Genomic DNA, 27,634 nt, shown 5'->3' on the forward strand with positions numbered 1-27,634 from the left:
AGTAGCTAACTGAAAAATATTCACTAAGAAAGGAAGATAGCTGACTCTTTGTTATCAATTTCCATTGTCTGTTTTGACAACTCACTGTTGCTCAAGTATTAGAAATGATGCGCTGAACTGAAAGTGCATCATTTCTTTGAAAGGTTGGTGTTTTTGGCAAAAATATTCCGAGGACCTCACTTTCCCTGACCGGGAATCGAATCAGGCCGCGGCGGTGAGAGCGCCGAATCCTAGCCACTAGACCACCAGGGATGGATGGTTTAGTTTGACACTCCATGAAAGAAAAGGAAGTTTCCTGAATGAAGTCCAAAGCAATGGAATGTGAGGGAGTGGGCTACTAGGAATCAGTTTTAGAATGAAGGAGAGTAAAAATGGTTGTGCATAGCAGTCTTAAATTACACCACACAGCAGCTTTACCTGATGGATGTATAGTACTGGCACGAAAAAATTATTTTGAGGAGCTAGACGTTGAGAGTCCCTGGCTCCATGATAAATTGTTCTGGTGCTAAAGAAAGAAGACATTAATGACTCAGATATCAAATATGGTCTAATTGGTTCTGATGAAAAAAATACTTTTGTACAAGAGCACAAGTCTTTTAGTAGCTAACTGAAAAATATTCACTAAGAAAGGAAGATAGCTGACTCTTTGTTATCAATTTCCATTGTCTGTTTTGACAACTCACTGTTGCTCAAGTATTAGAAATGATGCGCTGAACTGAAAGTGCATCATTTCTTTGAAAGGTTGGTGTTTTTGGCAAAAATATTCCGAGGACCTCACTTTCCCTGACCGGGAATCGAACCCGGGCCGCGGCGGTGAGAGCGCTGAATCCTAGCCAGTAGACCACCAGGGAGGGATAGTTTAGTTTGACACTCCATGTCAAAAAAAACTTTTGTACAAGAGCACAAGTCTTTTAGTAGCTAACTGAAAAATATTCACTAAGAAAGGAAGATAGCTGACTCTTTGTTATCAATTTCCATTGTCTGTTTTGACAACTCACTGTTGCTCAAGTATTAGAAATGATGCGCTGAACTGAAAGTGCATCATTTCTTTGAAAGGTTGGTGTTTTTGGCAAAAATATTCCGAGAACCTCACTTTGCCTGACCAGGAATCGAACCCAGGCCGCAGCGGTGAGAGCACCGAATTCTAGCCACTAGACCACCTGGGAGGGATGGTTTAGTTTGACACTCCATGAAAGAAAAGGAAGTTTCCTGAATGAAGTCCAAAGCAATGGAATGTGAGGGAGTGGGCTACTAGGAATCAGTTTTAGAAGGAAGGAGAGTAAAAATGGTTGTGCATAGCAGTCTTAAATTACATCACACAGCAGCTTTACCTGATGGATGTATAGTAATGGCACGAAAAAATTATTTTGAGGAGCTAGACGTTGAGAGTCCCTGGCTCCATGATAAATTGTTCTGGTGCTAAAGAAAGAAGACATTAATGATTCAGATATCAAATAAGGTTTAATTGGTTCTGATGAAAAAAATACTTTTGTACAAGAGCACAAGTCTTTTAGTAGCTAACTGAAAAATATTCACTAAGAAAGGAAGATAGCTGACTCTTTGTTATCAATTTCCATTGTCTGTTTTGACAACTCACTGTTGCTCAAGTATTAGAAATGATGCGCTGAACTGAAAGTGCATCATTTCTTTGAAAGGTTGGTGTTTTTGGCAAAAATATTCCGAGGACCTCACTTTCCCTGACCGGGAATCGAATCAGGCCGCGGCGGTGAGAGCGCCGAATCCTAGCCACTAGACCACCAGGGATGGATGGTTTAGTTTGACACTCCATGAAAGAAAAGGAAGTTTCCTGAATGAAGTCCAAAGCAATGGAATGTGAGGGAGTGGGCTACTAGGAATCAGTTTTAGAATGAAGGAGAGTAAAAATGGTTGTGCATAGCAGTCTTAAATTACACCACACAGCAGCTTTACCTGATGGATGTATAGTACTGGCACGAAAAAATTATTTTGAGGAGCTAGACGTTGAGAGTCCCTGGCTCCATGATAAATTGTTCTGGTGCTAAAGAAAGAAGACATTAATGACTCAGATATCAAATATGGTCTAATTGGTTCTGATGAAAAAAATACTTTTGTACAAGAGCACAAGTCTTTTAGTAGCTAACTGAAAAATATTCACTAAGAAAGGAAGATAGCTGACTCTTTGTTATCAATTTCCATTGTCTGTTTTGACAACTCACTGTTGCTCAAGTATTAGAAATGATGCGCTGAACTGAAAGTGCATCATTTCTTTGAAAGGTTGGTGTTTTTGGCAAAAATATTCCGAGGACCTCACTTTCCCTGACCGGGAATCGAACCCGGGCCGCGGCGGTGAGAGCGCTGAATCCTAGCCAGTAGACCACCAGGGAGGGATAGTTTAGTTTGACACTCCATGTCAAAAAAAACTTTTGTACAAGAGCACAAGTCTTTTAGTAGCTAACTGAAAAATATTCACTAAGAAAGGAAGATAGCTGACTCTTTGTTATCAATTTCCATTGTCTGTTTTGACAACTCACTGTTGCTCAAGTATTAGAAATGATGCGCTGAACTGAAAGTGCATCATTTCTTTGAAAGGTTGGTGTTTTTGGCAAAAATATTCCGAGGACCTCACTTTCCCTGACAGGGAATCGAACCCGGGCCGCGGCGGTGAGAGCGCCGAATCCTAGCCACTAGACCACCAGGGATGGATGGTTTAGTTTGACACTCCATGAAAGAAAAGGAAGTTTCCTGAATGAAGTCCAAAGCAATGGAATGTGAGGGAGTGGGCTACTAGGAATCAGTTTTAGAATGAAGGAGAGTAAAAATGGTTGTGCATAGCAGTCTTAAATTACACCACACAGCAGCTTTACCTGATGGATGTATAGTACTGGCACGAAAAAATTATATTGAGGAGCTAGACGTTGAGAGTCCCTGGCTCCATGATAAATTGTTCTGGTGCTAAAGAAAGAAGACATTAATGACTCAGATATCAAATATGGTCTAATTGGTTCTGATGAAAAAAATACTTTTGTACAAGAGCACAAGTCTTTTAGTAGCTAACTGAAAAATATTCACTAAGAAAGGAAGATAGCTGACTCTTTGTTATCAATTTCCATTGTCTGTTTTGACAACTCACTGTTGCTCAAGTATTAGAAATGATGCGCTGAACTGAAAGTGCATCATTTCTTTGAAAGGTTGGTGTTTTTGGCAAAAATATTCCGAGGACCTCACTTTCCCTGACCGGGAATCGAACCCGGGCCGCGGCGGTGAGAGCACCGAATCCTAGCCACTAGACCACCAGGGAGGGATGGTTTAGTTTGACACTCCATGAAAGAAAAGGAAGTTTTCTGAATGAAGTCCAAAGCAATGGAATGTGAGGGAGTGGGCTACTAGGAATCAGTTTTAGAAGGAAGGAGAGTAAAAATGGTTGTGCATAGCAGTCTTAAATTACACCACACAGCAGCTTTACCTGATGGATGTATAGTACTGGCACGAAAAAATAATTTTGAGGAGCTAGACGTTGAGAGTCCCTGGCTCCATGATAAATTGTTCTGGTGCTAAAGAAAGAAGACATTAATGACTCAGATATCAAATATGGTCTAATTGGTTCTGATGAAAAAAATACTTTTGTACAAGAGCACAAGTCTTTTAGTAGCTAACTGAAAAATATTCACTAAGAAAGGAAGATAGCTGACTCTCTGTTATCAATTTCCATTGTCTGTTTTGACATCTCACTGTTGCTCAAGTATTAGAAATGATGCGCTGAACTGAAAGTGCATCATTTCTTTGAAAGGTTGGTGTTTTTGGCAAAAATATTCCAAGGACCTCACTTTCCCAGCCCGGGAATCGAACCCGGGCAGCGGCGGTGAGAGCGCCGAATCCTAGCCAGTAGACCACCAGGGAGGGATGGTTTAGTTTGACACTCCATGTCAAAAAAAATACTTTTGTACAAGAGCACAAGTCTTTTAGTAGCTAACTGAAAAATATTCACTAAGAAAGGAAGATAGCTGACTCTTTGTTATCAATTTCCATTGTCTGTTTTGACAACTCACTGTTGCTCAAGTATTAGAAATGATGCGCTGAACTGAAAGTGCATCATTTCTTTGAAAGGTTGGTGTTTTTGGCAAAAATATTCAGAGGACCTCACTTTGCCTGACCAGGAATCGAACCCAGGCCGCAGCGGTGAGAGCGCCGAATCCTAGCCACTAGACCACCTGGAAGGGATGGTTTAGTTTGACACTCCATGAAAGAAAAGGAAGTTTCCTGAATGAAGTCCAAAGCAATGGAATGTGAGGGAGTGGGCTACTAGGAATCAGTTTTAGAAGGAAGGAGAGTAAAAATGGTTGTGCATAGCAGTCTTAAATTACACCACACAGCAGCTTTACCTGATGGATGTATAGTACTGGCACGAAAAAATTATTTTGAGGAGCTAGACGTTGAGAGTCCCTGGCTCCATGATAAATTGTTCTGGTGCTAAAGAAAGAAGACATTAATGACTCAGATATCAAATATGGTCTAATTGGTTCTGATGAAAAAAAAACTTTTGTACAAGAGCACAAGTCTTTTAGTAGCTAACTGAAAAATATTCACTAAGAAAGGAAGATAGCTGACTCTCTGTTATCAATTTCCATTGTCTGTTTTGACATCTCACTGTTGCTCAAGTATTAGAAATGATGCGCTGAACTGAAAGTGCATCATTTCTTTGAAAGGTTGGTGTTTTTGGCAAAAATATTCCAAGGACCTCACTTTCCCAGCCCGGGAATCGAACCCGGGCAGCGGCGGTGAGAGCGCCGAATCCTAGCCAGTAGACCACCAGGGAGGGATGGTTTAGTTTGACACTCCATGTCAAAAAAAATACTTTTGTACAAGAGCACAAGTCTTTTAGTAGCTAACTGAAAAATATTCACTAAGAAAGGAAGATAGCTGACTCTTTGTTATCAATTTCCATTGTCTGTTTTGACAACTCACTGTTGCTCAAGTATTAGAAATGATGCGCTGAACTGAAAGTGCATCATTTCTTTGAAAGGTTGGTGTTTTTGGCAAAAATATTCCGAGGACCTCACTTTGCCTGTCCAGGAATCGAACCCAGGCCACAGCGGTGAGAGCGCCGAATCCTAGCCACTAGACCACCTGGGAGGGATGGTTTAGTTTGACACTCCATGAAAGAAAAGGAAGTTTTCTGAATGAAGTCCAAAGCAATGGAATGTGAGGGAGTGGGCTACTAGGAATCAGTTTTAGAAGGAAGGAGAGTAAAAATGGTTGTGCATAGCAGTCTTAAATTACACCACACAGCAGCTTTACCTGATGGATGTATAGTACGGGCACGAAAAAATTATTTTGAGGAGCTAGACGTTGAGAGTCCCTGGCTCCATGATAAATTGTTCTGGTGCTAAAGAAAGAAGACATTAATGATTCAGATATCAAATAAGGTCTAATTGGTTCTGATGAAAAAAATACTTTTGTACAAGAGCACAAGTCTTTTAGTAGCTAACTGAAAAATATTCACTAAGAAAGGAAGATAGCTGACTCTTTGTTATCAATTTCCATTGTCTGTTTTGACAACTCACTGTTGCTCAAGTATTAGAAATGATGCGCTGAACTGAAAGTGCATCATTTCTTTGAAAGGTTGGTGTTTTTAGCAAAAATATTCCAAGGACCTCACTTTCCCTGACCGGGAATCGAACCCGGGCCGCGGCGGTGAGAGCGCTGAATCCTAGCCAGTAGACCACCAGGGAGGGATGGTTTGGTTTGACACTCCATGTCAAAAAAAATACTTTTGTACAAGAGCACAAGTCTTTTAGTAGCTAACTGAAAAATATTCACTAAGAAAGGAAGATAGCTGATTCTTTGTTATCAATTTCCATTGTCTGTTTTGACAACTCACTGTTGCTCAAGTATTAGAAATGATGCGCTGAACTGAAAGTGCATCATTTCTTTGAAAGGTTGGTGTTTTTGGCAAAAATATTCCGAGGACCTCACTTTCCCTGACCGGGAATCGAACCCGGGCCGCGGCGGTGAGAGCGCTGAATCCTAGCCACTAGACGACCAGGGATGGATGGTTTAGTTTGACACTCCATGAAAGAAAAGGAAGTTTCCTGAATGAAGTCCAAAGCAATGGAATGTGAGGGAGTGGGCTACTAGGAATCAGTTTTAGAATGAAGGAGAGTAAAAATGGTTGTGCATAGCAGTCTTAAATTACACCACACAGCAGCTTTACCTGATGGATGTATAGTACTGGCACGAAAAAATTATTTTGAGGAGCTAGACGTTGAGAGTCCCTGGCTCCATGATAAATTGTTCTGGTGCTAAAGAAAGAAGACATTAATGACTCAGATATCAAATATGGTCTAATTGGTTCTGATGAAAAAAATACTTTTGTACAAGAGCACAAGTCTTTTAGTAGCTAACTGAAAAATATTCACTAAGAATGGAAGATAGCTGATTCTTTGTTATCAATTTCCATTGTCTGTTTTGACAACTCACTGTTGCTCAAGTATTAGAAATGATGCGCTGAACTGAAAGTGCATCATTTCTTTGAAAGGTTGGTGTTTTTGGCAAAAATATTCCGAGGACCTCACTTTCCCTGACCGGGAATCGAACCCGGGCCGCGGCGGTGAGAGCGCCGAATCCTAGCCACTAGACCACCAGGGATGGATGGTTTAGTTTGACACTCCATGAAAGAAAAGGAAGTTTCCTGAATGAAGTCCAAAGCAATGGAATGTGAGGGAGTGGGCTACTAGGAATCAGTTTTAGAATGAAGGAGAGTAAAAATGGTTGTGCATAGCAGTCTTAAAATACACCACACAGCAGCTTTACCTGATGGATGTATAGTACTGGCACGAAAAAATTATTTTGAGGAGCTAGACGTTGAGAGTCCCTGGCTCCATGATAAATTGTTCTGGTGCTAAAGAAAGAAGACATTAATGACTCAGATATCAAATATGGTCTAATTGGTTCTGATGAAAAAAATACTTTTGTACAAGAGCACAAGTCTTTTAGTAGCTAACTGAAAAATATTCACTAAGAAAGGAAGATAGCTGACTCTTTGTTATCAATTTCCATTGTCTGTTTTGACAACTCACTGTTGCTCAAGTATTAGAAATGATGCGCTGAACTGAAAGTGCATCATTTCTTTGAAAGGTTGGTGTTTTTGGCAAAAATATTCCGAGGACCTCACTTTCCCTGACCGGGAATCGAGCCCGGGCCGCGGCGGTGAGAGCGCCGAATCCTAGCCACTAGACCACCAGGGAGGGATGGTTTAGTTTGACACTCCATGAAAGAAAAGGAAGTTTTCTGAATGAAGTCCAAAGCAATGGAATGTGAGGGAGTGGGCTACTAGGAATCAGTTTTAGAAGGAAGGAGAGTAAAAATGGTTGTGCATAGCAGTCTTAAATTACACCACACAGCAGCTTTACCTGATGGATGTATAGTACTGGCACGAAAAAATAATTTTGAGGAGCTAGACGTTGAGAGTCCCTGGCTCCATGATAAATTGTTCTGGTGCTAAAGAAAGAAGACATTAATGACTCAGATATCAAATATGGTCTAATTGGTTCTGATGAAAAAAATACTTTTGTACAAGAGCACAAGTCTTTTAGTAGCTAACTGAAAAATATTCACTAAGAAAGGAAGATAGCTGACTCTCTGTTATCAATTTCCATTGTCTGTTTTGACATCTCACTGTTGCTCAAGTATTAGAAATGATGCGCTGAACTGAAAGTGCATCATTTCTTTGAAAGGTTGGTGTTTTTGGCAAAAAATATTCCAAGGACCTCACTTTCCCAGCCCGGGAATCGAACCCGGGCAGCGGCGGTGAGAGCACCGAATCCTAGCCAGTAGACCACCAGGGAGGGATGGTTTAGTTTGACACTCCATGTCAAAAAAAATACTTTTGTACAAGAGCACAAGTCTTTTAGTAGCTAACTGAAAAATATTCACTAAGAAAGGAAGATAGCTGACTCTTTGTTATCAATTTCCATTGTCTGTTTTGACAACTCACTGTTGCTCAAGTATTAGAAATGATGCGCTGAACTGAAAGTGCATCATTTCTTTGAAAGGTTGGTGTTTTGGGCAAAAATATTCCGAGGACCTCACTTTGCCTGACCAGGAATCGAACCCAGGCCGCAGCGGTGAGAGCGCCGAATCCTAGCCACTAGACCACCTGGGAGGGATGGTTTAGTTTGACACTCCATGAAAGAAAAGGAAGTTTCCTGAATGAAGTCCAAAGCAATGGAATGTGAGGGAGTGGGCTACTAGGAATCAGTTTTAGAAGGAAGGAGAGTAAAAATGGTTGTGCATAGCAGTCTTAAATTACACCACACAGCAGCTTTAAATGATGGATGTATAGTACTGGCACGAAAAAATTATTTTGAGGAGCTAGACGTTGAGAGTCCCTGGCTCCATGATAAATTGTTCTGGTGCTAAAGAAAGAAGACATTAATGACTCAGATATCAAATATGGTCTAATTGGTTCTGATGAAAAAAATACTTTTGTACAAGAGCACAAGTCTTTTAGTAGCTAACTGAAAAATATTCACTAAGAAAGGAAGATAGCTGACTCTCTGTTATCAATTTCCATTGTCTGTTTTGACATCTCACTGTTGCTCAAGTATTAGAAATGATGCGCTGAACTGAAAGTGCATCATTTCTTTGAAAGGTTGGTGTTTTTGGCAAAAATATTCCAAGGACCTCACTTTCCCTGACCGGGAATCGAACCCGGGCCGCGGCGGTGAGAGCGCTGAATCCTAGCCAGTAGACCACCAGGGAGGGATGGTTTAGTTTGACACCCATGTCAAAAAAAATACTTTTGTACAAGAGCACAAGTCTTTTAGTAGCTAACTGAAAAATATTCACTAAGAAAGGAAGATAGCTGACTCTTTGTTATCAATTTCCATTGTCTGTTTTGACAACTCACTGTTGCTCAAGTATTAGAAATGATGCGCTGAACTGAAAGTGCATCATTTCTTTGAAAGGTTGGTGTTTTTGGCAAAAATATTCCGAGGACCACACTTTCCCTGACCGGGAATCGAACCCGGGCCGCGGCGGTGAGAGCGCCGAATCCTAGCCACTAGACGACCAGGGATGGATGGTTTAGTTTGACACTCCATGAAAGAAAAGGAAGTTTCCTGAATGAAGTCCAAAGCAATGGAATGTGAGGGAGTGGGCTACTAGGAATCAGTTTTAGAATGAAGGAGAGTAAAAATGGTTGTGCATAGCAGTCTTAAATTACACCACACAGCAGCTTTACCTGATGGATGTATAGTACTGGCACGAAAAAATTATTTTGAGGAGCTAGACGTTGAGAGTCCCTGGCTCCATGATAAATTGTTCTGGTGCTAAAGAAAGAAGACATTAATGACTCAGATATCAAATATGGTCTAATTGGTTCTGATGAAAAAAATACTTTTGTACAAGAGCACAAGTCTTTTAGTAGCTAACTGAAAAATATTCACTAAGAAAGGAAGATAGCTGACTCTCTGTTATCAATTTCCATTGTCTGTTTTGACATCTCACTGTTGCTCAAGTATTAGAAATGATGCGCTGAACTGAAAGTGCATCATTTCTTTGAAAGGTTGGTGTTTTTGGCAAAAATATTCCAAGGACCTCACTTTCCCAGCCCGGGAATCGAACCCAGGCAGCGGCGGTGAGAGCGCCGAATCCTAGCCAGTAGACCACCAGGGAGGGATGGTTTAGGTTGACACTCCATGTCAAAAAAATACTTTTGTACAAGAGCACAAGTCTTTTAGTAGCTAACTGAAAAATATTCACTAAGAAAGGAAGATAGCTGACTCTTTGTTATCAATTTCCATTGTCTGTTTTGATAACTCACTGTTGCTCAAGTATTAGAAATGATGCGCTGAACTGAAAGTGCATCATTTCTTTGAAAGGTTGGTGTTTTTGGCAAAAATATTCCGAGGACCTCACTTTGCCTGACCAGGAATCGAACCCAGGCCGCAGCGGTGAGAGCGCCGAATCCTAGCCACTAGACCACCTGGGAGGGATGGTTTAGTTTGACACTCCATGAAAGAAAAGGAAGTTTCCTGAATGAAGTCCAAAGCAATGGAATGTGAGGGAGTGGGCTACTAGGAATCAGTTTTAGAAGGAAGGAGAGTAAAAATGGTTGTGCATAGCAGTCTTAAATTACATCACACAGCAGCTTTACCTGATGGATGTATAGTAATGGCACGAAAAAATTATTTTGAGGAGCTAGACGTTGAGAGTCCCTGGCTCCATGATAAATTGTTCTGGTGCTAAAGAAAGAAGACATTAATGATTCAGATATCAAATAAGGTTTAATTGGTTCTGATGAAAAAAATACTTTTGTACAAGAGCACAAGTCTTTTAGTAGCTAACTGAAAAATATTCACTAAGAAAGGAAGATAGCTGACTCTTTGTTATCAATTTCCATTGTCTGTTTTGACAACTCACTGTTGCTCAAGTATTAGAAATGATGCGCTGAACTGAAAGTGCATCATTTCTTTGAAAGGTTGGTGTTTTTGGCAAAAATATTCCGAGGACCTCACTTTCCCTGACAGGGAATCGAACCCGGGCCGCGGCAGTGAGAGCGCCGAATCCTAGCCACTAGACCACCAGGGAGGGATGGTTTAGTTTGACACTCCATGAAAGAAAAGGAAGTTTCCTGAATGAAGTCCAAAGCAATGGAATGTGAGGGGGTGGGCTACTAGGAATCAGTTTTAGAATGAAGGAGAGTAAAAATGGTTGTGCATAGCAGTCTTAAATTACACCACACAGCAGCTTTACCTGATGGATGTATAGTACTGGCACGAAAAAATTATTTTGAGGAGCTAGACGTTGAGAGTCCCTGGCTCCATGATAAATTGTTCTGGTGCTAAAGAAAGAAGACATTAATGACTCAGATATCAAATATGGTCTAATTGGTTCTGATGAAAAAAATACTTTTGTACAAGAGCACAAGTCTTTTAGTAGCTAACTGAAAAATATTCACTAAGAAAGGAAGATAGCTGACTCTTTGTTATCAATTTCCATTGTCTGTTTTGACAACTCACTGTTGCTCAAGTATTAGAAATGATGCGCTGAACTGAAAGTGCATCATTTCTTTGAAAGGTTGGTGTTTTTGGCAAAAATATTCCGAGGACCTCACTTTCCCTGACCGGGAATCGAACCCGGGCCGCGGCGGTGAGAGCACCGAATCCTAGCCACTAGACCACCAGGGAGGAATGGTTTAGTTTGACACTCCATGAAAGAAAAGGAAGTTTTCTGAATGAAGTCCAAAGCAATGGAATGTGAGGGAGTGGGCTACTAGGAATCAGTTTTAGAAGGAAGGAGAGTAAAAATGGTTGTGCATAGCAGTCTTAAATTACACCACACAGCAGCTTTACCTGATGGATGTATAGTACTGGCACGAAAAAATAATTTTGAGGAGCTAGACGTTGAGAGTCCCTGGCTCCATGATAAATTGTTCTGGTGCTAAAGAAAGAAGACATTAATGACTCAGATATCAAATATGGTCTAATTGGTTCTGATGAAAAAAATACTTTTGTACAAGAGCACAAGTCTTTTAGTAGCTAACTGAAAAATATTCACTAAGAAAGGAAGATAGCTGACTCTCTGTTATCAATTTCCATTGTCTGTTTTGACATCTCACTGTTGCTCAAGTATTAGAAATGATGCGCTGAACTGAAAGTGCATCATTTCTTTGAAAGGTTGGTGTTTTTGGCAAAAATATTCCAAGGACCTCACTTTCCCAGCCCGGGAATCGAACCCGGGCAGCGGCGGTGAGAGCACCGAATCCTAGCCAGGAGACCACCAGGGAGGGATGGTTTAGTTTGACACTCCATGTCAAAAAAAATACTTTTGTACAAGAGCACAAGTCTTTTAGTAGCTAACTGAAAAATATTCACTAAGAAAGGAAGATAGCTGACTCTTTGTTATCAATTTCCATTGTCTGTTTTGACAACTCACTGTTGCTCAAGTATTAGAAATGATGCGCTGAACTGAAAGTGCATCATTTCTTTGAAAGGTTGGTGTTTTTGGCAAAAATATTCCGAGGACCTCACTTTGCCTGACCAGGAATCGAACCCAGGCCGCAGCGGTGAGAGCGCCGAATCCTAGCCACTAGACCACCTGGGAGGGATGGTTTAGTTTGACACTCCATGAAAGAAAAGGAAGTTTCCTGAATGAAGTCCAAAGCAATGGAATGTGAGGGAGTGGGCTACTAGGAATCAGTTTTAGAAGGAAGGAGAGTAAAAATGGTTGTGCATAGCAGTCTTAAATTACACCACACAGCAGCTTTAAATGATGGATGTATAGTACTGGCACGAAAAAATTATTTTGAGGAGCTAGACGTTGAGAGTCCCTGGCTCCATGATAAATTGTTCTGGTGCTAAAGAAAGAAGACATTAATGACTCAGATATCAAATATGGTCTAATTGGTTCTGATGAAAAAAATACTTTTGTACAAGAGCACAAGTCTTATAGTAGCTAACTGAAAAATATTCACTAAGAAAGGAAGATAGCTGACTCTCTGTTATCAATTTCCATTGTCTGTTTTGACAACTCACTGTTGCTCAAGTATTAGAAATGATGCCCTGAACTGAAAGTGCATCATTTCTTTGAAAGGTTGGTGTTTTTAGCAAAAATATTCCAAGGACCTCACTTTCCCTGACCGGGAATCGAACCCGGGCCTCAGCGGTGAGAGCGCTGAATCCTAGCCAGTAGACCACCAGGGAGGGATGGTTTAGTTTGACACTCCATGTCAAAAAAAATACTTTTGTACAAGAGCACAAGTCTTTTAGTAGCTAACTGAAAAATATTCACTAAGAAAGGAAGATAGCTGACTCTTTGTTATCAATTTCCATTGTCTGTTTTGACAACTCACTGTTGCTCAAGTATTAGAAATGATGCGCTGAACTGAAAGTGCATCATTTCTTTGAAAGGTTGGTGTTTTTGGCAAAAATATTCCGAGGACCACACTTTCCCTGACCGGGAATCGAACCCGGGCCGCGGCGGTGAGAGCGCCGAATCCTAGCCACTAGATGACCAGGGATGGATGGTTTAGTTTGACACTCCATGAAAGAAAAGGAAGTTTCCTGAATGAAGTCCAAAGCAATGGAATGTGAGGGAGTGGGCTACTAGGAATCAGTTTTAGAATGAAGGAGAGTAAAAATGGTTGTGCATAGCAGTCTTAAATTACACCACACAGCAGCTTTACCTGATGGATGTATAGTACTGGCACGAAAAAATTATTTTGAGGAGCTAGACGTTGAGAGTCCCTGGCTCCATGATAAATTGTTCTGGTGCTAAAGAAAGAAGACATTAATGACTCAGATATCAAATATGGTCTAATTGGTTCTGATGAAAAAAATACTTTTGTACAAGAGCACAAGTCTTTTAGTAGCTAACTGAAAAATATTCACTAAGAAAGGAAGATAGCTGACTCTCTGTTATCAATTTCCATTGTCTGTTTTGACATCTCACTGTTGCTCAAGTATTAGAAATGATGCGCTGAACTGAAAGTGCATCATTTCTTTGAAAGGTTGGTGTTTTTGGCAAAAATATTCCAAGGACCTCACTTTCCCTGACAGGGAATCGAACCCGGGCCGTGGCGGTGAGAGAGCCGAATCCTAGCCACTAGACCACCAGGGATGGATGGTTTAGTTTGACACTCCATGAAAGAAAAGGAAGTTTCCTGAATGAAGTCCAAAGCAATGGAATGTGAGGGGGTGGGCTACTAGGAATCAGTTTTAGAAGGAAGGAGAGTAAAAATGGTTGTGCATAGCAGTCTTAAATTACACCACACAGCAGCTTTACCTGATGGATGTATAGTACTGGCACGAAAAAATTATTTTGAGGAGCTAGACGTTGAGAGTCCCTGGCTCCATGATAAATTGTTCTGGTGCTAAAGAAAGAAGACATTAATGACTCAGATATCAAATATGGTCTAATTGGTTCTGATGAAAAAAATACTTTTGTACAAGAGCACAAGTCTTTTAGTAGCTAACTGAAAAATATTCACTAAGAAAGGAAGATAGCTGACTCTCTGTTATCAATTTCCATTGTCTGTTTTGACATCTCACTGTTGCTCAAGTATTAGAAATGATGCGCTGAACTGAAAGTGCATCATTTCTTTGAAAGGTTGGTGTTTTTGGCAAAAATATTCCAAGGACCTCACTTTCCCAGCCCGGGAATCGAACCCGGGCAGCGGCGGTGAGAGCGCCGAATCCTAGCCAGTAGACCACCAGGGAGGGATGGTTTAGTTTGACACTCCATGTCAAAAAAAATACTTTTGTACAAGAGCACAAGTCTTTTAGTAGCTAACTGAAAAATATTCACTAAGAAAGGAAGATAGCTGACTCTTTCTTATCAATTTCCATTGTCTGTTTTGACAACTCACTGTTGCTCAAGTATTAGAAATGATGCGCTGAACTGAAAGTGCATCATTTCTTTGAAAGGTTGGTGTTTTTGGCAAAAATATTCCGAGGACCTCACTTTGCCTGACCAGGAATCGAACCCAGGCCGCAGCGGTGAGAGCGCCGAATCCTAGCCACTAGACCACCTGGAAGGGATGGTTTAGTTTGACACTCCATGAAAGAAAAGGAAGTTTCCTGAATGAAGTCCAAAGCAATGGAATGTGAGGGAGTGGGCTACTAGGAATCAGTTTTAGAAGGAAGGAGAGTAAAAATGGTTGTGCATAGCAGTCTTAAATTACACCACACAGCAGCTTTACCTGATGGATGTATAGTACTGGCACGAAAAAATTATTTTGAGGAGCTAGACGTTGAGAGTCCCTGGCTCCATGATAAATTGTTCTGGTGCTAAAGAAAGAAGACATTAATGACTCAGATATCAAATATGGTCTAATTGGTTCTGATGAAAAAAATACTTTTGTACAAGAGCACAAGTCTTTTAGTAGCTAACTGAAAAATATTCACTAAGAAAGGAAGATAGCTGACTCTCTGTTATCAATTTCCATTGTCTGTTTTGACATCTCACTGTTGCTCAAGTATTAGAAATGATGCGCTGAACTGAAAGTGCATCATTTCTTTGAAAGGTTGGTGTTTTTGGCAAAAATATTCCAAGGACTTCACTTTCCCAGCCCGGGAATCGAACCCGGGCAGCGGCGGTGAGAGCGCCGAATCCTAGCCAGTAGACCACCAGGGAGGGATGGTTTAGTTTGACACTCCATGTCAAAAAAAATACTTTTGTACAAGAGCACAAGTCTTTTAGTAGCTAACTGAAAAATATTCACTAAGAAAGGAAGATAGCTGACTCTTTGTTATCAATTTCCATTGTCTGTTTTGACAACTCACTGTTGCTCAAGTATTAGAAATGATGCGCTGAACTGAAAGTGCATCATTTCTTTGAAAGGTTGGTGTTTTTGGCAAAAATATTCAGAGGACCTCACTTTGACTGTCCAGGAATCGAACCCAGGCCGCAGCGGTGAGAGCGCCGAATCCTAGCCACTAGACAACCTGGGAGGGATGGTTTAGTTTGACACTCCATGAAAGAAAAGGAAGTTTTCTGAATGAAGTCCAAAGCAATGGAATGTGAGGGAGTGGGCTACTAGGAATCAGTTTTAGAAGGAAGGAGAGTAAAAATGGTTGTGCATAGCAGTCTTAAATTACACCACACAGCAGCTTTACCTGATGGATGTATAGTACGGGCACGAAAAAATTATTTTGAGGAGCTAGACGTTGAGAGTCCCTGGCTCCATGATAAATTGTTCTGGTGCTAAAGAAAGAAGACATTAATGATTCAGATATCAAATAAGGTCTAATTGGTTCTGATGAAAAAAATACTTTTGTACAAGAGCACAAGTCTTTTAGTAGCTAACTGAAAAATATTCACTAAGAAAGGAAGATAGCTGACTCTTTGTTATCAATTTCCATTGTCTGTTTTGACAACTCACTGTTGCTCAAGTATTAGAAATGATGCGCTGAACTGAAAGTGCATCATTTCTTTGAAAGGTTGGTGTTTTTAGCAAAAATATTCCAAGGACCTCACTTTCCCTGACTGGGAATCGAACCCGGGCCGCGGCGGTGAGAGCGCTGAATCCTAGCCAGTAGACCACCAGGGAGGGATGGTTTAGTTTGACACTCCATGTCAAAAAAAATACTTTTGTACAAGAGCACAAGTCTTTTAGTAGCTAACTGAAAAATATTCACTAAGAAAGGAAGATAGCTGACTCTTTGTTATCAATTTCCATTGTCTGTTTTGACAACTCACTGTTGCTCAAGTATTAGAAATGATGCGCTGAACTGAAAGTGCATCATTTCTTTGAAAGGTTGGTGTTTTTGGCAAAAATATTCCGAGGACCACACTTTCCCTGACCGGGAATCGAACCCGGGCCGCGGCGGTGAGAGCGCCGAATCCTAGCCACTAGACGACCAGGGATGGATGGTTTAGTTTGACACTCCATGAAAGAAAAGGAAGTTTCCTGAATGAAGTCCAAAGCAATGGAATGTGAGGGAGTGGGCTACTAGGAATCAGTTTTAGAATGAAGGAGAGTAAAAATGGTTGTGCATAGCAGTCTTAAATTACACCACACAGCAGCTTTACCTGATGGATGTATAGTACTGGCACGAAAAAATTATTTTGAGGAGCTAGACGTTGAGAGTCCCTGGCTCCATGATAAATTGTTCTGGTGCTAAAGAAAGAAGACATTAATGACTCAGATATCAAATATGGTCTAATTGGTTCTGATGAAAAAAATACTTTTGTACAAGAGCACAAGTCTTTTAGTAGCTAACTGAAAAATATTCACTAAGAAAGGAAGATAGCTGACTCTCTGTTATCAATTTCCATTGTCTGTTTTGACATCTCACTGTTGCTCAAGTATTAGAAATGATGCGCTGAACTGAAAGTGCATCATTTCTTTGAAAGGTTGGTGTTTTTGGCAAAAATATTCCAAGGACCTCACTTTCCCAGCCCGGGAATCGAACCCGGGCAGCGGCGGTGAGAGCGCCGAATCCTAGCCACTAGACCACCAGGGAGGGACGGTTTAGTTTGACACTCCATGTCAAAAAAAATACTTTTGTACAAGAGCACAAGTCTTTTAGTAGCTAACTGAAAAATATTCACTAAGAAAGGAAGATAGCTGACTCTTTGTTATCAATTTCCATTGTCTGTTTTGACAACTCACTGTTGCTCAAGTATTAGAAATGATGCGCTGAACTGAAAGTGCATCATTTCTTTGAAAGGTTGGTGTTTTTAGCAAAAATATTCCAAGGACCTTACTTTCCCTGACCGGGAATCGAACCCGGGCCGCGGCGGTGAAAGCGCTGAATCCTAGCCAGTAGACCACCAGGGAGGGATGGTTTACTTTGACACTCCATGAAAGAAAAGGAAGTTTCCTGAATGAAGTCCAAAGCAATGGAATGTGAGGGAGTGGGCTACTAGGAATCAGTTTTAGAAGGAAGGGGAGTAAAAATGGTTGTGCATAGCAGTCTTAAATTACACCACACAGCAGCTTTACCTGATGGATGTATAGTACTGGCACGAAAAAATTATTTTGAGGAGCTAGACGTTGAGAGTCCCTGGCTCCATGATAAATTGTTCTGGTGCTATAGAAAGAAGACATTAATGATTCAGATATCAAATATGGTCTAATTGGTTCTGATGAAAAAAATACTTTTGTACAAGAGCACAAGTCTTTTAGTAGCTAACTGAAAAATATTCACTAAGAAAGGAAGATAGCTGACTCTTTGTTATCAATTTCCATTGTCTGTTTTGACATCTCACTGTTGCTCAAGTATTAGAAATGATGCGCTGAACTGAAAGTGCATCATTTCTTTGAAAGGTTGGTGTTTTTGGCAAAAATATTCTGAGGACCTCACTTTCCCTGACCGGGAATCGAACCCGGGCCGCGGCGGTGAGAGCGCCGAATCCTAGCCACTAGACCACCAGGGAGGGATGGTTTATTTTGACACTCCATGAAAGAAAAGGAAGATTCCTGAATGAAGTCCAAAGCAATGGAATGTGAGGGAGTGGGCTACTAGGAATCAGTTTTAGAAGGAAGGAGAGTAAAAATGGTTGTGCATAGCAGTCTTAAATTACACCACACAGCAGCTTTACCTGATGGATGTATAGTACTGGCACGAAAAAATTATTTTGAGGAGCTAGACGTTGAGAGTCCCTGGCTCCATGATAAATTGTTCTGGTGCTAAAGAAAGAAGACATTAATGATTCAGATATCAAATATGGTCTAATTGGTTCTGATGATAAAAATACTTTTGTACAAGAGCACAAGTCTTTTAGTAGCTAACTGAAAAATATTCACTAAGAAAGGAAGATAGCTGACTCTTTGTTATCAATTTCCATTGTCTGTTTTGACATCTCACTGTTGCTCAAGTATTAGAAATGATGCGCTGAACTGAAAGTGCATCATTTCTTTGAAAGGTTGGTGTTTTTGGCAAAAATATTCTGAGGACCTCTTTCCCTTACCGGGAATCGAACCCGGGCCGCGGCGGTGAGAGCGCCGAATCCTAGCCACTAGACCACCAGGGAGGGATGGTTTATTTTGACACTCCATGAAAGAAAAGGAAGTTTCCTGAATGAAGTCCAAAGCAATGGAAAGTGAGGGAGTGGGCTACTAGGAATCAGTTTTAGAAGGAAGGAGAGTAAAAATGGTTGTGCATAGCAGTCTTAAATTACACCACACAGCAGCTTTACCTGATGGATGTATAGTACTGGCACGAAAAAATTATTTTGAGGAGCTAGACGTTGAGAGTCCCTGGCTCCATGATAAATTGTTCTGGTGCTAAAGAAAGAAGACATTAATGATTCAGATATCAAATATGGTCTAATTGGTTCTGATGAAAAAAATACTTTTGTACAAGAGCACAAGTCTTTTAGTAGCTAACTGAAAAATATTCACTAAGAAAGGAAGATAGCTGACTCTTTGTTATCAATTTCCATTGTCTGTTTTGACAACTCACTGTTGCTCAAGTATTAGAAATGATGCGCTGAACTGAAAGTGCATCATTTCTTTGAAAGGTTGGTGTTTTTAGCAAAAATATTCCAAGGACCTCACTTTCCCTGACCGGGAATCGAACCCGGGCAGCGGCCGTGAGAGCGCTGAATCCTAGCCAGTAGACCACCAGGGAGGGATGGTTTAGTTTGACACTCCATGTCAAAAAAAATACTTTTGTACAAGAGCACAAGTCTTTTAGTAGCTAACTTAAAAATATTCACTAAGAAAGGAAGATAGCTGACTCTTTGTTATCAATTTCCATTGTCTGGTTTGACAACTCACTGTTGCTCAAGTATTAGAAATGATGCGCTGAACTGAAAGTGCATCATTTCTTTGAAAGGTTGGTGTTTTTAGCAAAAATATTCCAAGGACCTCACTTTCCCTGACCGGGAATCGAACCCGGGCCGCGGCGGTGAGAGCGCCGAATCCTAGCCACTAGACCACCAGGGAGGGATGGTTTATTTTGACACTCCATGAAAGAAAAGGAAGATTCCTGAATGAAGTCCAAAGCAATGGAATGTGAGGGAGTGGGCTACTAGGAATCAGTTTTAGAAGGAAGGAGAGTAAAAATGGTTGTGCATAGCAGTCTTAAATTACACCACACAGCAGCTTTACCTGATGGATGTATAGTACTGGCACGAAAAAATTATTTTGAGGAGCTAGACGTTGAGAGTCCCTGGCTCCATGATAAATTGTTCTGGTGCTAAAGAAAGAAGACATTAATGATTCAGATATCAAATATGGTCTAATTGGTTCTGATGATAAAAATACTTTTGTACAAGAGCACAAGTCTTTTAGTAGCTAACTGAAAAATATTCACTAAGAAAGGAAGATAGCTGACTCTTTGTTATCAATTTCCATTGTCTGTTTTGACATCTCACTGTTGCTCAAGTATTAGAAATGATGCGCTGAACTGAAAGTGCATCATTTCTTTGAAAGGTTGGTGTTTTTGGCAAAAATATTCTGAGGACCTCTTTCCCTGACCGGGAATCGAACCCGGGCCGCGGCGGTGAGAGCGCCGAATCCTAGCCACTAGACCACCAGGGAGGGATGGTTTATTTTGACACTCCATGAAAGAAAAGGAAGTTTCCTGAATGAAGTCCAAAGCAATGGAATGTGAGGGAGTGGGCTACTAGGAATCAGTTTTAGAAGGAAGGAGAGTAAAAATGGTTGTGCATAGCAGTCTTAAATTACACCACACAGCAGCTTTACCTGATGGATGTATAGTACTGGCACGAAAAAATTATTTTGAGGAGCTAGACGTTGAGAGTCCCTGGCTCCATGATAAATTGTTCTGGTGCTAAAGAAAGAAGACATTAATGATTCAGATATCAAATATGGTCTAATTGGTTCTGATGAAAAAAATACTTTTGTACAAGAGCACAAGTCTTTTAGTAGCTAACTGAAAAATATTCACTAAGAAAGGAAGATAGCTGACTCTTTGTTATCAATTTCCATTGTCTGTTTTGACAACTCACTGTTGCTCAAGTATTAGAAATGATGCGCTGAACTGAAAGTGCATCATTTCTTTGAAAGGTTGGTGTTTTTAGCAAAAATATTCCAAGGACCTCACTTTCCCTGACCGGGAATCGAACCCGGGCAGCGGCCGTGAGAGCGCTGAATCCTAGCCAGTAGACCACCAGGGAGGGATGGTTTAGTTTGACACTCCATGTCAAAAAAAATACTTTTGTACAAGAGCACAAGTCTTTTAGTAGCTAACTTAAAAATATTCACTAAGAAAGGAAGATAGCTGACTCTTTGTTATCAATTTCCATTGTCTGGTTTGACAACTCACTGTTGCTCAAGTATTAGAAATGATGCGCTGAACTGAAAGTGCATCATTTCTTTGAAAGGTTGGTGTTTTTAGCAAAAATATTCCAAGGACCTCACTTTCCCTGACCAGGAATCGAACCCGGGCCGCGGCCGTGAGAGCGCTGAATCCTAGCCAGTAGACCACCAGGGAGGGATGGTTTAGTTTGACACTCCATGTCAAAAAAAATACTTTTGTACAAGAGCACAAGTCTTTTAGTAGCTAACTGAAAAATATTCACTAAGAAAGGAAGATAGCTGACTCTTTGTTATCAATTTCCATTGTCTGTTTTGACAACTCACTGTTGCTCAAGTATTAGAAATGATGCGCTGAACTGAAAGTGCATCATTTCTTTGAAAGGTTGGTGTTTTTAGCAAAAATATTCCAAGGACCTCACTTTCCCTGACCGGGAATCGAACCCGGGCCGCGGCGGTGAGAGCGCTGAATCCTAGCCAGTAGACCACCAGGGAGGGATGGTTTAGTTTGACACTACATGTCAAAAAAAATACTTTTGTACAAGAGCACAAGTCTTTTAGTAGCTAACTGAAAAATATTCACTAAGAAAGGAAGATAGCTGACTCTTTGTTATCAATTTCCATTGTCTGTTTTGACAACTCACTGTTGCTCAAGTATTAGAAATGATGCGCTGAACTGAAAGCGCATCATTTCTTTGAAAGGTTGGTGTTTTTGGCAAAAATATTCCGAGGACCTCACTTTCCCTGACCGGGAATCGAACCCGTGCCGCGGCGGTGAGAGCGCCGAATCCTAGCCACTAGACCACCAGGGAGGGATGGTTTAGTTTGACACTCCATGAAAGAAAAGGAAGTTTCCTGAATGAAGTCCAAAGCAATGGAATGTGAGGGAGTGAGCTACTAGGAATCAGTTTTAGAATGAAGGAGAGTAAAAATGGTTGTGCATAGCAGTCTTAAATTACACCACACAGCAGCTTTACCTGATGGATGTATAGTACTGGCACGAAAAAATTATTTTGAGGAGCTAGACGTTGAGAGTCCCTGGCTCCATGATAAATTGTTCTGGTGCTAAAGAAAGAAGACATTAATGACTCAGATATCAAATATGGTCTAATTGGTTCTGATGAAAAAAATACTTTTGTACAAGAGCACAAGTCTTTTAGTAGCTAACTGAAAAATATTCACTAAGAAAGGAAGATAGCTGACTCTTTGTTATCAATTTCCATTGTCTGTTTTGACAACTCACTGTTGCTCAAGTATTAGAAATGATGCGCTGAACTGAAAGTGCATCATTTCTTTGAAAGGTTGGTGTTTTTGGCAAAAATATTCCGAGGACCTCACTTTCCCTGACAGGGAATCGAACCCGGGCCGCGGCGGTGAGAGCGTCGAATCCTAGCCACTAGACCACCAGGGAGGGATGGTTTACTTTGACACTCCATGAAAGAAAAGGAAGTTTCCTGAATGAAGTCCAAAGCAATGGAATGTGAGGGAGTGGGCTACTAGGAATCAGTTTTAGAAGGAAGGAGAGTAAAAATGGTTGTGCATAGCAGTCTTAAATTACACCACACAGCAGCTTTACCTGATGGATGTATAGTACTGGCACGAAAAAATTATTTTGAGGAGCTAGACGTTGAGAGTCCCTGGCTCCATGATAAACTGTTCTGGTGCTAAAGAAAGAAGACATTAATGACTCAGATATCAAATATGGTCTAATTGGTTCTGATGAAAAAAATACTTTTGTACAAGAGCACAAGTCTTTTAGTAGCTAACTGAAAAATATTCACTAAGAAAGGAAGATAGCTGACTCTTTGTTATCAATTTCCATTGTCTGTTTTGACAACTCACTGTTGCTCAAGTATTAGAAATGATGCGCTGAACTGAAAGTGCATCATTTCTTTGAAAGGTTGGTGTTTTTAGCAAAAATATTCCAAGGACCTCACTTTCCCTGACCGGGAATCGAACCCGGGCCGCGGCGGTGAGAGCGCTGAATCCTAGCCAGTAGACCACCAGGGAGGGACGGTTTAGTTTGACACTCCATGAAAGAAAAGGAAGTTTCCTGAATGAAGTCCAAAGCAATGGAATGTGAGGGAGTGGGCTACTAGGAATCAGTTTTAGAAGGAAGGAGAGTAAAAATGGTTGTGCATAGCAGTCTTAAATTACACCACACAGCAGCTTTACCTGATGGATGTATAGTACTGGCACGAAAAAATTATTTTGAGGAGCTAGACGTTGAGAGTCCCTGGCTCCATGATAAACTGTTCTGGTGCTAAAGAAAGAAGACATTAATGACTCAGATATCAAATATGGTCTAATTGGTTCTGATGAAAAAAATACTTTTGTACAAGAGCACAAGTCTTTTAGTAGCTAACTGAAAAATATTCACTAAGAAAGGAAGATAGCTGACTCTTTGTTATCAATTTCCATTGTCTGTTTTGACAACTCACTGTTGCTCAAGTATTAGAAATGATGCGCTGAACTGAAAGTGCATCATTTCTTTGAAAGGTTGGTGTTTTTAGCAAAAATATTCCAAGGACCTCACTTTCCCTGACCGGGAATCGAACCCGGGCCGCGGCGGTGAGAGCGCTGAATCCTAGCCAGTAGACCACCAGGGAGGGATGGTTTAGTTTGACACTCCATGTCAATAAAAAATACTTTTGTACAAGAGCACAAGTCTTTTAGTAGCTAACTGAAAAATATTCACTAAGAAAGGAAGATAGCTGACTCTTTGTTATCAATTTCCATTGTCTGTTTTAACAACTCACTGTTGCTCAAGTATTAGAAATGATGCGCTGAACTGAAAGTGCATCATTTCTTTGAAAGGTTGGTGTTTTTGGCAAAAATATTCAGAGGACCTCACTTTCCCTGACCGGGAATCGAACCCGGGCCGCGGCGATGAGAGCACTGAATCCTAGCCACTAGACCACCTGGGAGGGATGGTTTAGTTTGACACTCCATGAAAGAAAAGGAAGTTTCCTGAATGAAGTCCAAAGCAATGGAATGTGAGGGAGTGGGCTACTAGGAATCAGATTTAGAAGGAAGGAGAGTAAAAATGGTTGTGCATAGCAGTCTTAAATTACACCACACAGGAGCTTTACCTGATGGATGTATAGTACTGGCACGAAAAAATTATTTTGAGGAGCTAGACGTTGAGAGTCCCTGGCTCCATGATAAATTGTTCTGGTGCTAAAGAAAGAAGACATTAATGACTCAGATATCAAATATGGTCTAATTGGTTCTGATGAAAAAAATACTTTTGTACAAGAGCACAAGTCTTTTAGTAGCTAACTGAAAAATATTCACTAAGAAAGGAAGATAGCTGACTCTTTGTTATCAATTTCCATTGTCTGTTTTGACAACTCACTGTTGCTCAAGTATTAGAAATGATGCGCTGAACTGAAAGTGCATCATTTCTTTGAAAGGTTGGTGTTTTTGGCAAAAATATTCCAAGGACCTCACTTTCGCTGACCGGGAATCGAACCCGGGCCGCGGCGCTGAGAGCGCCGAATCCTAGCCACTAGACCACCAGGGAGGGATGGTTTAGTTTGACACTCCATGAAAGAAAAGGAAGTTTCCTGAATGAAGTCCAAAGCAATGGAATGTGAGGGAGTGGGCTACTAGGAATCAGTTTTAGAAGGAAGGAGAGTAAAAATGGTTGTGCATAGCAGTCTTAAATTACACCACACAGCAGCTTTACCTGATGGATGTATAGTACTGGCACGAAAAAATAATTTTGAGGAGCTAGACGTTGAGAGTCCCTGGCTCCATGATAAATTGTTCTGGTGCTAAAGAAAGAAGACATTAATGACTCAGATATCAAATATGGTCTAATTGGTTCTGATGAAAAAAATACTTTTGTACAAGAGCACAAGTCTTTTAGTAGCTAACTGAAAAATATTCACTAAGAAAGGAAGATAGCTGACTCTCTGTTATCAATTTCCATTGTCTGTTTTGACATCTCACTGTTGCTCAAGTATTAGAAATGATGCGCTGAACTGAAAGTGCATCATTTCTTTGAAAGGTTGGTGTTTTTGGCAAAAATATTCCAAGGACCTCACTTTCCCAGCCCGGGAATCGAACCCGGGCCGCGGCGGTGAGAGCGCCGAATCCTAGCCAGTAGACCACCAGGGAGGGATGGTTTAGTTTGACACTCCATGTCAAAAAAAATACTTTTGTACAAGAGCACAAGTCTTTTAGTAGCTAACTGAAAAATATTCACTAAGAAAGGAAGATAGCTGACTCTTTGTTATCAATTTCCATTGTCTGTTTTGACAACTCACTGTTGCTCAAGTATTAGAAATGATGCGCTGAACTGAAAGTGCATCATTTCTTTGAAAGGTTGGTGTTTTTGGCAAAAATATTCCGAGGACCACACTTTCCCTGACCGGGAATCGAACGCGGGCCGCGGCGGTGAGAGCGCCGAATCCTAGCCACTAGACCACCAGGGATGGATGGTTTAGTTTGACACTCCATGAAAGAAAAGGAAGTTTCCTGAATGAAGTCCAAAGCAATGGAATGTGAGGGAGTGGGCTACTAGGAATCAGTTTTAGAAGGAAGGAGAGTAAAAATGGTTGTGCATAGCAGTCTTAAATTACACCACACAGCAGCTTTACCTGATGGATGTATAGTAATGGCACGAAAAAATTATTTTGAGGAGCTAGACGTTGAGAGTCCCTGGCTCCATGATAAATTGTTCTGGTGCTAAAGAAAGAAGACATTAATGATTCAGATATCAAATAAGGTTTAATTGGTTCTGATGAAAAAAATACTTTTGTACAAGAGCACAAGTCTTTTAGTAGCTAACTGAAAAATATTCACTAAGAAAGGAAGATAGCTGACTCTTTGTTATCAATTTCCATAGTCTGTTTTGACAACTCACTGTTGCTCAAGTATTAGAAATGATGCGCTGAACTGAAAGTGCATCATTTCTTTGAAAGGTTGGTGTTTTTAGCAAAAATATTCCAAGGACCTCACTTTCCCTGACCGGGAATCGAACCCGGGCCGCGGCGGTGAGAGCGCTGAATCCTAGCCAGTAGACCACCAGGGAGGGATGGTTTAGTTTGACACTCCATGTCAAAAAAAATACTTTTGTACAAGAACACAAGTCTTTTAGTAGCTAACTGAAAAATATTCACTAAGAAAGGAAGATAGCTGACTCTTTGTTATCAATTTCCATTGTCTGTTTTGACAACTCACTGTTGCTCAAGTATTAGAAATGATGCGCTGAACTGAAAGCGCATTATTTCTTTGAAAGGTTGGTGTTTTTGGCAAAAATATTCCGAGGACCTCACTTTCCCTGACCGGGAATCGAAGCTGTGCAGCGGCGGTGAGAGCGCCGAATCCTAGCCACTAGACCACCAGGGAGGGATGGTTTAGTTTGACACTCCATGAAAGAAAAGGAAGTTTCCTGAATGAAGTCCAAAGCAATGGAATGTGAGGGAGTGGGCTACTAGGAATCAGTTTTAGAAGGAAGGAGAGTAAAAATGGTTGTGCATAGCAGTCTTAAATTACACCACACAGCAGCTTTACCTGATGGATGTATAGTACTGGCACGAAAAAATTATTTTGAGGAGCTAGACGTTGAGAGTCCCTGGCTCCATGATAAATTGTTCTGGTGCTAAAGAAAGAAGACATTAATGACTCAGATATCAAATATGGTCTAATTGGTTCTGATGAAAAAAATACTTTTGTACAAGAGCACAAGTCTTTTAGTAGCTAACTGAAAAATATTCACTAAGAAAGGAAGATAGCTGACTCTTTGTTATCAATTTCCATTGTCTGTTTTGACAACTCACTGTTGCTCAAGTATTAGAAATGATGCGCTGAACTGAAAGTGCATCATTTCTTTGAAAGGTTGGTGTTTTTGGCAAAAATATTCCGAGGACCTCACTTTCCCTGACAGGGAATCGAACCCGGGCCGCGGCGGTGAGAGCGCCGAATCCTAGCCACTAGACCACCAGGGAGGGATGGTTTACTTTGACACTCCATGAAAGAAAAGGAAGTTTCCTGAATGAAGTCCAAAGCAATGGAATGTGAGGGAGTGGGCTACAAGGAATCAGTTTTAGAAGGAAGGAGAGTAAAAATGGTTGTGCATAGCAGTCTTAAATTACACCACACAGCAGCTTTACCTGATGGATGTATAGTACTGGCACGAAAAAATTATTTTGAGGAGCTAGACGTTGAGAGTCCCTGGCTCCATGATAAACTGTTCTGGTGATAAAGAAAGAAGACATTAATGACTCAGATATCAAATATGGTCTAATTGGTTCTGATGAAAAAAATACTTTTGTACAAGAGCACAAGTCTTTTAGTAGCTAACTGAAAAATATTCACTAAGAAAGGAAGATAGCTGACTCTTTGTTATCAATTTCCATTGTCTGTTTTGACAACTCACTGTTGCTCAAGTATTAGAAATGATGCGCTGAACTGAAAGTGCATCATTTCTTTGAAAGGTTGGTGTTTTTGGCAAAAATATTCCGAGGACCTCACTTTCCCTGACAGGGAATCGAACCCGGACCGCGGCGGTGAGAGCACCGAATCCTAGCCACTAGACCACCAGGGAGGGATGGTTTACTTTGACACTCCATGAAAGAAAAGGAAGTTTCCTGAATGAAGTCCAAAGCAAAGGAATGTGAGGGAGTGGGCTACTAGGAATCAGTTTTAGACGGAAGGAGAGTAAAAATGGTTGTGCATAGCAGACTTAAATTACACCACACAGCAGCTTTACCTGATGGATGTATAGTAATGGCACGAAAAAATTATTTTGAGGAGCTAGACGTTGAGAGTCCCTGGCTCCATGATAAATTGTTCTGGTGCTAAAGAAAGAAGACATTAATGATTCAGATATCAAATAAGGTCTAATTGGTTCTGATGAAAAAAATACTTTTGTACAAGAGCACAAGTCTTTTAGTAGCTAACTGAAAAATATTC

At 40.7% G+C, this 27,634-nt stretch overlaps 9 non-coding genes across 9 annotated transcripts; all 9 read right to left on the reverse strand.

The window, feature by feature from the left end:
• Positions 1–3,205: 3,205 nt before the first annotated feature.
• TRNAE-CUC (transfer RNA glutamic acid (anticodon CUC)) lies at positions 3,206–3,277 on the reverse strand. Its single transcript has one exon. It is a non-coding gene; the product is annotated as a tRNA-Glu (tRNA).
• Positions 3,278–6,552: 3,275 nt separating this feature from the next.
• On the reverse strand, positions 6,553–6,624 carry TRNAE-CUC (transfer RNA glutamic acid (anticodon CUC)). The gene has a single exon. It is a non-coding gene; the product is annotated as a tRNA-Glu (tRNA).
• Positions 6,625–8,983: 2,359 nt separating this feature from the next.
• TRNAE-CUC (transfer RNA glutamic acid (anticodon CUC)) lies at positions 8,984–9,055 on the reverse strand. Its single transcript has one exon. It is a non-coding gene; the product is annotated as a tRNA-Glu (tRNA).
• A 2,041-nt stretch (positions 9,056–11,096) lies between these two features.
• On the reverse strand, positions 11,097–11,168 carry TRNAE-CUC (transfer RNA glutamic acid (anticodon CUC)). Its single transcript has one exon. It is a non-coding gene; the product is annotated as a tRNA-Glu (tRNA).
• A 1,443-nt stretch (positions 11,169–12,611) lies between these two features.
• On the reverse strand, positions 12,612–12,683 carry TRNAE-CUC (transfer RNA glutamic acid (anticodon CUC)). Its single transcript has one exon. It is a non-coding gene; the product is annotated as a tRNA-Glu (tRNA).
• A 3,592-nt stretch (positions 12,684–16,275) lies between these two features.
• On the reverse strand, positions 16,276–16,347 carry TRNAE-CUC (transfer RNA glutamic acid (anticodon CUC)). The gene has a single exon. It is a non-coding gene; the product is annotated as a tRNA-Glu (tRNA).
• Positions 16,348–17,790: 1,443 nt separating this feature from the next.
• Positions 17,791–17,862, reverse strand: TRNAE-CUC (transfer RNA glutamic acid (anticodon CUC)). The gene has a single exon. It is a non-coding gene; the product is annotated as a tRNA-Glu (tRNA).
• A 1,441-nt stretch (positions 17,863–19,303) lies between these two features.
• TRNAE-CUC (transfer RNA glutamic acid (anticodon CUC)) lies at positions 19,304–19,375 on the reverse strand. The gene has a single exon. It is a non-coding gene; the product is annotated as a tRNA-Glu (tRNA).
• A 525-nt stretch (positions 19,376–19,900) lies between these two features.
• On the reverse strand, positions 19,901–19,972 carry TRNAE-CUC (transfer RNA glutamic acid (anticodon CUC)). The gene has a single exon. It is a non-coding gene; the product is annotated as a tRNA-Glu (tRNA).
• Positions 19,973–27,634: the final 7,662 nt, after the last annotated feature.

This window comes from Taudactylus pleione, unplaced genomic scaffold (assembly GCF_031769625.1).
Source record: "Taudactylus pleione unplaced genomic scaffold, aTauple2 ptg000174l, whole genome shotgun sequence".
In the NCBI taxonomy this organism is placed as follows: domain Eukaryota; kingdom Metazoa; phylum Chordata; class Amphibia; order Anura; family Myobatrachidae; genus Taudactylus; species Taudactylus pleione.